At 51.1% G+C, this 9,215-nt stretch overlaps 1 long non-coding RNA gene across 1 annotated transcript; it reads right to left on the bottom strand.

The window, feature by feature from the left end:
- Positions 330–7,952, bottom strand: LOC110261622. The gene is made up of 3 exons (XR_002345985.1): positions 3,757–7,952; positions 1,623–2,811; positions 330–589 (listed from the first exon to the last, which is right to left on the bottom strand). It is a non-coding gene; the product is annotated as an uncharacterized LOC110261622 (long non-coding RNA).

Genomic DNA, 9,215 nt, shown 5'->3' with positions numbered 1-9,215 from the left:
TCTCCAAGCGGTTTGTATGGCATCAAAGACAGGCGCCAGTAAACCTTCTGACATCTCTGAGTCTGGGGAGAGGTTTGTAGGGACCTCCGTCCTATTCTGCTGCTGGAGAGATTCTGTACACTCATCATAGGGAGGAGTCAAGTTCTAGGTAACAATTTTCCATACAGCCCGTAGCAGGCTTTTTTTTTTTTTTTTTTTTTTCCTCTCTTTTCAGGGCCATACCTGCAGCATATGGAAGTTCCCAGGCTAGGGGTTGTAACTGGAACTGCAGCTGCCGACCTATGCCACAGCCACAGCCATGCCGGATCGGAGCCACATCTGTGACCTATGCTGCAACTTGTGACAACGCTGGATCCTTAACCCATGAGTGAGGCCAGGGATTGAACCTGCATCCTCGTGGATACTAGTTGGGTTCTTAACCCACTGAGTCACAACAGGAACTCCAAGCTCGAGGCAGGCTGATTTGCTCACAGGGGCCGCTGGGGTCTGCTATCACCTCCCGAGCGAGATAGGGGGCTTACCGGCCAACAGAGTGCTGAAAGGACACTTAGTGTTGCTTGAAGAAATCCCTCGGGAGCTTGAAGAGTGCCTGGAAACAGACACCCAGGATGTCTCTGCCACTTAGCAACCCTGGCAGCAGAGCCTGACTGACGTCTCTAGGCTTGTAGCTAATGCAGTCCTTGCAAACTCAGCAGTTCTAGGGGAGCTACTGAGAAGCAACTCTGAGTCTCTCCTCAAAGCTGCCTGAATACCAAAGACTCTGTCCTCCAAGCTTCTTAACTCTGGAGTCAGAATACTTGAAAAGGATTTTGTGAGGAAGCAGAAGATGAAACCCTGGTCTTTTTTAGTCCATGACTAACTAGCATCTGAGAGGGGAACAAGTCGGAGACTTGGCCCCCAGGGCTGCCTCTGCCTGGTCTCTCGGAGCAGCTCCGGACAAGTTCCCTCATTTGCAAAGATGGTTGGTCTGTCTGCGCTCTCAGCTCTGACAGAGTACTGGGGAAATGAGACAACATGCGGAATGTGGACATGATAGAGCATGACTTACAAAAAGATACCTCAGGAAATAGGACCTATCCTCGGAAGGACTCTGAGGCGACAGGAGTCCCACCCTGAGATTTACAACAAACCACGAGGGAGGATTTAGGGCTACCAGACAGGCCCAGAAGAGCCACAACAACACAACAAAGCCCTCTGCTTCGGAATCAAATCTTCCCAAGCCAGTACCTTCTCCTTCACCTGCCCCGGGGGGTGGGGGCTCTGGTCACAGGCTGGGATAGGAAAACCTCCTTTCCATTAAACTTAAGAGCGAGCACAGAATTGCTAAGGCCCACATTTTGTGCTTTGCTTTAAATTTCCAAGACCCGGGACAGAGTTTTTTCCCTGCAAATAGAGAGGGGTGGGGTTTGGGATTGTCTTTTAGAAAACCTCCCAGAGTGCAAGAACGCCTCCTTCTCTGCAGGTAAACAAACACCTGAGCTGGATGCTGGGAAGGAAAATTACCTGGTAGTCTTCAGGATTGCCAGCTAGACAAGGGAGGGGTGGAGGTGGGGCAGGGCCTGCTCTCCATAGAGCTGAAAGCCTACTTTTGTTCCAACCCCATCCCAACCATCAGTACCTACCCTTGGGAGGGAGGGGCCACACCGCGAGGCTATTCCTAAAACGGAGCAGGGCACCTCGAGAGCCTGCAAGCTGTGGGTGCAGAAAGCCTAGTGTGATGCCTTTTTCTGCAGCGCCTTATGGGCCCTGACCTTGGAGGAAGAAAAGATTCTGCCCCCCCTTCCCCTTGTTCGGGTTGGTTTGCGCTGGAATGCCACGCTTTTCAAAGTGTCTGAGTGATCGGCACTTTCTAAATATGTACAGCGATGCAGTGATAAGAAACCCAGCGTCTGGCCTCGCGGGTTCGCGGCCCCCTGACAGCCCCGGGGCTCGGGTGGGCCGTTCTCCCCCGCGCCCCGCCCCGGCTGTGCTTGGCTGAAACCTCAGTACCTCCTCCCGAGCCTGCTTTGGAAACGATTCTGCTCATTCCCAGGGTCCCCAGGTTCCAATCTTTAAGTCTGGAACTGGGCGGGGGGGGGGAAGACGATGAGATGAAACCCCTCGCCCCCCGCTTTCTCTGCACCCACCCCCACGACTCAGCCCAGGTGACCCAAATGGCTAAGTCAACTTGGAGAAATCGGAGCATCCCCAACGGAGCGGCCGCCCCAGCCCCCTTCGCCCCTTGCTCGGCCCCACAATGCGCCCTTGTGCCGCGCCTGCAGCCAGGCCGGGGGATTTGGCGCAGGGATGGGGGGAATAGCCGTCAGATATTTAAAACAGAGCCGAGGGAACAAAGCAGCTCTTTGTGCACCAGGCAGCCAGGAGCCGGGAGCCGCGGGCGGGCGTGCGGGGCGCTGCTTGGGCGCATGCGCACCGCGGCTCGGCCGCGCTCTGGTTACTGAGAGTTTTCCACCCCGGGTCCTAGGGGCCTTGGTTAACCCCTTCCGGGGCCGCTCCCGGAGCAGGCAAAGAGAGAAACTGGCTTTCATCTGCTGGCTGTTACATGTTTAATTGAAAAAAAGAAATAGTCATTTTCCATGTTTCCATAGGAAGCATACATAGATCATTAAAATAAAGTGACATACCAGTTGGGAACCCAGATTTTAAATGACCGGAATTTAATGAGACACTTGGGCCATGTAAAAGTTGAGGCATTTGGAATAGACGCTTTCTTCGGGCGCTGGCAAAACCTTTTAAAAAGACTGGTTTCTTCTGTCTTGTATATGCTGGGTGACTGGCTGTTTCGTTTTCCTGTTTACTGTCACTTGGGATCTGAAAGATATGTTGGTTATTGTCAAGGCCCTGGCTTTTGTTTGGGTTGTGGGCTGGACGATGTTTATTTATTTTTTTAAAAATAACTAAATAGAAGTGGAGTGTGCATGGTACAAAGATAAGATTGGGTCACGAACCAGAGAATACAACTCATCCAATCTATGCACTAGAATTTCTGAGAGAGAGAGAGAGAGAGAGAGAGAGAGAGAGAGAGAGATAGCAGTTGTTAAACATTCTGCTGTGTGAAGAGAGGGTATCGAAGAGCTCTCTCAAGTAGGAGAGAGTAGGAGGGACTTGGTGGGGGATGGGATGAGCAAAGGGCCCCATCCTGCCTTTTTTTTTTTTTTTTTTTTTTTTGGCTCTTTGCTTTTTAGGGCCACACGTGTAGCCTATAGAGGTTCCCAGGCTAGGGGTCTAATTGGAGTTACAGCTGCCAGCCTGACACAGTTACAGCAACATCAGATCCGAGCCACATCTGAGACCTACACTACAGCTCACAGCAACACCAGATCCTTAACCCAAGGAGCGAGGCCAGAAATCGAACCACAACCTCATGGTTCCTAGGTGGATTCGTTTCTGCTATGCCACAATGGGGAACTCCCCATCCTGCTTTATACTTCACTAAGTCATCTACCCCCCACCCCACCCCCGACTCCCCACCCCAGTGTAATTGGAGGAGTGGCAAACAGAGGCTATGGAAAGCTAACTGCAGACTGAGTTACTACGCTCAAATTATCCGGATGGATGGGAAGGGCAGTCTCAAACCATGGGTGATTCCACAGCCTTCCAAACAAGTGAGGTTAGATGGACAGCCCCCATCAAAGCAAATCAGGGAGAATGGAAGAAAATCAGTGGATGTCTCATAACTTGCACGCTAGGACTCTGTGCATTAGCCCACTCTGCTCTGCCTGTAGACACACATCTGATGAATTTTTGGTTCTTTACCTTTTGTAGCTCAGTTGCCAGGTGGTCTCAAGAAAGCAAAGAGATTTCTATGTGAGGTCATCTTGGCAATAAGCTCCCTCCCTTGACTTCCGGGTTTCCAGGGCAACAATTGCTGGGATGTCACTGGCACCAGATTCTGTCCCTTAAAGGTCATGCTGCAGCAAGGGCAGATAAACAATTTCGCAGCAACAGTCACCAGTCACGTAGCAAACTCATTCTCAGATGAAGGCTGGTGAGTTAGGATGATGGATGTAAGTGGTTTTTTCCCACCCTCTTCCACATTCTGCCCCTAGGACATAATCTAAGAATATGCCTTGGGATGTGTGGTAGAGAACCAAGTGGTGAGGAACTTGGAGAAGTACCTTCTTCTAGACACAGAGAAAACATCTCTTTCCTCTCGATTTCCTTAGCCCATAGCTCATTTCCTCTCCCTCTCTCAGCTCAATAAAGGAAGTTTATTCTTTATATAAAGGACGTTGTGGTAGACAGTTTCCAAAACGACAGCCTTCAATCATTCCCTCCTGGTGTTCGTGTGATGCTTCTCGCCTCTTCAGTCTGGGCTGGTCACAGAGATTTGCTTGACCCATAGAATATGGGTGGGAGTGCCGTTCTGGAATTTTTAAGGCTTGGTTATGAGAAGCCTTGTGTTACCTATCTGTGTCTTATAGAACCTTCACTGCTGGAACACTTGCTCTAGAAACCAGCCACCATCCTGTAAGAAGTCCAGGCCACACTGAAAGGCTAGAAATCCGTGCTCTTGTCAAGAACCCTGGCTGCGTTCATCACCAAAATTCACATCTCTGCCGGCCTTGTGAATGAGCGACGGCCACTTGGCTGTTCCGCTCAGTAGAGCCTTCTGATGACTCTCACGGCAGAGATCCTGCGTGAGAACCAGCCGGCAGAGCCCATTCAGCAGAGGTGTAAGAGAGAGTAAGAAGTTGTTTTAAGCCGACGGAGTTTGAGGATAGTCTGTTATGTAGCAATAGGTAATTGAATGGGAATGACGTGCTGAATGGGGCGGGGGAATGGAGAAAGGGGAGGACCTCATGATAGCTCAGTCCTTGAATTCTTTGTCTTTTCTGTCTCTCTGTGCGCCCCCAACGCCACCCCTCCTTTCTGAGCTGTGCTTGACACACGGCACGCAAATCTTGTATTTAATTGTTCCATGCGCATTTGTCTCCTCGGTGCCATGGTGAACGTCCCGAGGGTAGAGTCTTATTTGATTCCTACCATCCCTAGTGCGGGGATTTATCAAGCTGTTCTAGAGGATAAACTTGGAGGATAACAGCTGGAACAGGATCGCAAGGTGCTTATGTAGCTTAGCTGCTGATTTTTGCAGTTTGGTAGCTGATGTCTTATACCACAGCTGCCTGGATCTACAGGGAGCCAGCCACACCGTGGGAGTGTCTGAACTCCACCAATCCTGTGATCATTCAAGGGGAGGAGATCGAGGTCAAGGGTGCAGTTAAAAATCTCCTGTTTAAGTTTGTCCCTCTGGAGGCTTTGGAGCCAGGGAAGGACACACGTGATAATTCTGGAAATCAAAGGGAGGTTGCAGCTCTGTGGGTGGGAGAAAACCCCTCAACGGTTTGAATCCCCAGGACACATTCATGGAGCTGCCCACCTGTGGACATGGGTGTTTAACCCATGCTGCCGCCAGTGTAGGATGCAGAGCAGCTTGGGTAGAAGCTGGTGCCTGCTCAGGGGTCCTGCTGAGCCCAGTGCATGCTCAGAGCTTGGGAGAGAGGGGGGAGAAAGGCAGGGCAAGGGCAACTAGGAGAAGTTTCTTTATCCCTTCAGTAAACATTCTCCTATGAGCCCAGCCCAGCTCCAGGCCCTTGGGATGCTACAGGGAGTAAGGCAAGGTCCCTGTCCCCAGGTCAAACCCCTTCTGTGAGAAGTGTCTCTCAGATATGCTTGTCACCCGCATGGAAGAACTTGGCTGTTAGAGTCATGGGGCCTGTGGTCTTCCCTCCTTGTTATATCTAAACCTTCCAATTTCATTAAAGACGTGGAAATCCCAGTGCTTCAAGGTGGGGATGGGCATGGGTGCTAAAGCCACACAATCTAGGTTCGAGTCTCCACTTCACCACGTAGTGGCTGTGTGATCTTGGGTAAATTGCTTAACCTCTCTGAAATTCTAGTTCCTCATCCGTAAGACTTGTAATGGTGCTTCATCTCAGGGTTGTCTGAGGGATTCCATGCAATCCTGCCGGCAAAGTGAGCACTCTGCTGCATGTCCAGCACCTGTAGGTGCTCAGGAATTGTTGGCCCTATCATCTGCTCTTCCCACAAAGCGTGGGCAGGCTCTGGGTGTGCTGTTATTGGCAAGGTCCTGACTGAGGTAGTGGGAAAAACAAAAGGGGTCATGGGGTTAGAGGAGGGCGTCTCATCTGGGAATGAAGTTGCCCAGGGTCCCGGCTGCCTCTGTGGTCAGCTTCCTGTGAGGATCATGTAGGACCCATATGATGCTGGCCCGACCTTCCCGGCTAAGATGCTCACATGCATCCCACCACCAAGGACGGCCCCTGCATACTGTGAGCTTCTTGAGGAGCCTAGGCCTCTCTTCCTGAAACCTGGGGAAGGGCTTGTCCCCCCAAATCCCCCAGGAATCATTCATAGGCAATTGCCTGGCCAAGGAGCCATAGAGGACTTGGGCTGTGAGGGCAGGGAACTGAGGGTAGTTAAGGGGTCCCCAGAGCCTCAGGAAGCATTTTAATTCCATCGCTTGACCCCACTTCAAGCTCCGGCCTATGGACACATCCGACACACAAAGAGAGCTGTGATTTGCAGACTCTGCTCCTTCCTCATTTTTCCTCTCAGCTTCCTCAGCCCATAGCTTGTTTCTGGACCTTCAGGAAGCCTGGGCAGATGGGCAGACAGCAAAGGCAATCATGCTGGGAAGGTAATTCTGAGAGGGGGCAGCTGCCCCTGCCCCGAGGTATTGTTACCTTGGCCAAACATCCCTGCTGTGTAAAGCAGCCAGCGAGGGGGACCGGTACCCTTTCTTCAGCAACCACAAGCATTTGTTCCCTTCCCAAGTGGTACACCGTGTGATGCTACCTTTCAGATGACACTGTCAGCGAATCATTCTCAGTCTGGAGTGTGTTCTCTGGTGAGAAGCCCAACCCTCCGTGGGGAGGGTCCTTTTCCTGAGAAAGTGCCCACTTCACTTCACTTTCCCTGACCCACAGGCTCAAGGTAAATGGAACTAGAGCCCAGTGTCTGGGAAAAATTCCAAAACCTGGTGTTTCCAACATAGAGGGGTTATACTTAACTGTAAATCTTTACTTTCCTTAAAGTAGTTTAACAGAAAGAAGGCATTTGATCCTCCTTTAGTACATCTCGATAGTTCGTTTTCACTGTCATCTGAACTCAGGACACAGAGAAATAAAACATAGAGCCTTACTGGACCTACTGGTTTAGCCATCATATTCCATTACCTTCTAAGAAGTCTGCCCTATTAGCATATCCGATCACTTGGGGAACACCTGGTTAGACTATTTAGGTGATGGCAGGGGAAGGATTGGCTTCTTTCCTTCCCCAGATGTAATTCTTTGCGCTCTCCACCCAGGGTCACTGCTCGCCCGCATGGTCCCTATGTGCAGATCAGAAAAAGCCACCCCTTCCTCTGAGTGGAGGTAGCCATGCCAAGGGGCACAGCTTGGCAAGCAGAGGGCTGGATTTCAGCCACCTCCCCACCCCCCAGCTCTTGTGCAGTGAACAGCCTGCACATCTGTGCATGGTGGTCCTGCCTCCACTAGCTCCAGTTTCTTTCCTTGGAGAAGTGTTTGCAGGAGAGAGAAGGGGGAGAGCACGCTGGTCGCTGTACATTAGAGACAGGTTCCTGGAGGCCTAAGAGCAATACCTTAATGTAGGCTGTTCTGAGGACTGAGAGAGTTTCAGGGCCTTTCACAGGAGGCCCCACTTTTCCTGGGACCAAGGACGGACCCAGTCTTTGAAGTTAAGAGAGAACTGGGGGATGGCGCAGCTGGCCAGTCGGCCCCTAATCCTTCTGGGAAACCTGACAGCAGCCAGCCTTGAATTTGCTCATTTGGATGCTTTACGGGAATTTCCAAGAATGCTTTACCATCTTGGGAGAAAGAGAGGGTAGGCCAGCGGAGCTGGTCTCCCCTCGCCTCCTCTTGAGTTTTGCTCTGTGGTTAGGACATCTGGGCACAGGGAGTTTTAACCCATCTCTGCTTTCAGATCTAAATCCAATCACCTGTCAAGGGGCTGGCCTCCCCTGTTTGATGATGAGTTCTCCATGGTGTGATCTGCGCGGGAGGGGTGAGTCCAGAAGACTTCCTGTGGAATCTCAGGGATATCATCTTCCCCAGCTGTGACCGAGCACACTCACCTCTAAAACGGGATGGACAGCACACAGCACGCCCATAACGTGGGTAGACCTCACGAGGACTCAGGACTTCAAGTTCACTTCTATTATTCTGTAAATGGATATATCAAGAGACCTGGCACCAAATCCTGCAAGGAACCAAGGGCTCTTGGGCCACATGGAGATGTTTGATCATTTCCTCGTCCATTCATTCAACAAACATTTACTGATTATCGACCACGTGCCAGCTCCGTGCTAGGGTCAGGATAAAGAAGCAAATGGGAAAAACACCCTCCTGCCTTCTGTTTAAATGCCATTTCCTCAAGAAGTGCTTTCCTAACCATCCTTATATATACTCTTTTGGGTAAACAGCATTGTACTTTGGTTACTTGATCCACTTCTGTTTTCCCCATGTGACAGCTTCAGGAGGGGAGGGATCATTTCTACATTCATCGAATGCATCTGTACCAACCCTGGCTAAACATGGCCCCAGGTAATATGTGTTGACTGAATTCATCTGTTCCCCACGGAGTGGACTGGAAGTCAGGATGCTTCCTTTCCTGTGATCCTCCTGAGTTTAGGAAATCTAGCTTCTGTGGGTGTAAATCCCAAGCAGGGATTGCTCTGCTCCCGAGCCGGTTGGGATCAGATGACGGCTAAGATGCCTCCAGCCCAAAGCCAGCAATTCTAGGACAGACTGGGCTCTGGATGCCTGAATAGTAGTGGGGTAATTGGAGTATGGCGTACAGGCCAGGTAAGAAGTACATTCAGTGTCCAGGCTCTGGTCCTGACCCCTCTTTAGGAGAGAAATAAAGCAATGGACTGAGAGTTCAGCTCAGAAGAGGAGCCCTCATTGGCCTGATGCTGACCATTGGCTATTCCAAGCTCATGTGACCCCTCCAGAGGCAGGAGGAGACAGGGTTGAGGGGGCAGTGTTGTGGCTATTGGTCCACCTCCTGCAGAGCTCTGAGTCTGGTTATACTCATTGACACTGTGCACAGAACCCAGGTCACCACCAGAATGAGATGATGATGATGATGATGTGGCTGCACCCTCGGCATGTGGAAGTTCCCAGGCCAGAGATCGAACCCACACCACACAATGCCCTGAGCCACAGCAGTGA

Source organism: Sus scrofa, chromosome 7, assembly GCF_000003025.6.
Source record: "Sus scrofa isolate TJ Tabasco breed Duroc chromosome 7, Sscrofa11.1, whole genome shotgun sequence".
Taxonomy (NCBI): domain Eukaryota; kingdom Metazoa; phylum Chordata; class Mammalia; order Artiodactyla; family Suidae; genus Sus; species Sus scrofa.
This window is presented reverse-complemented; position numbering and strand designations above follow the sequence as displayed.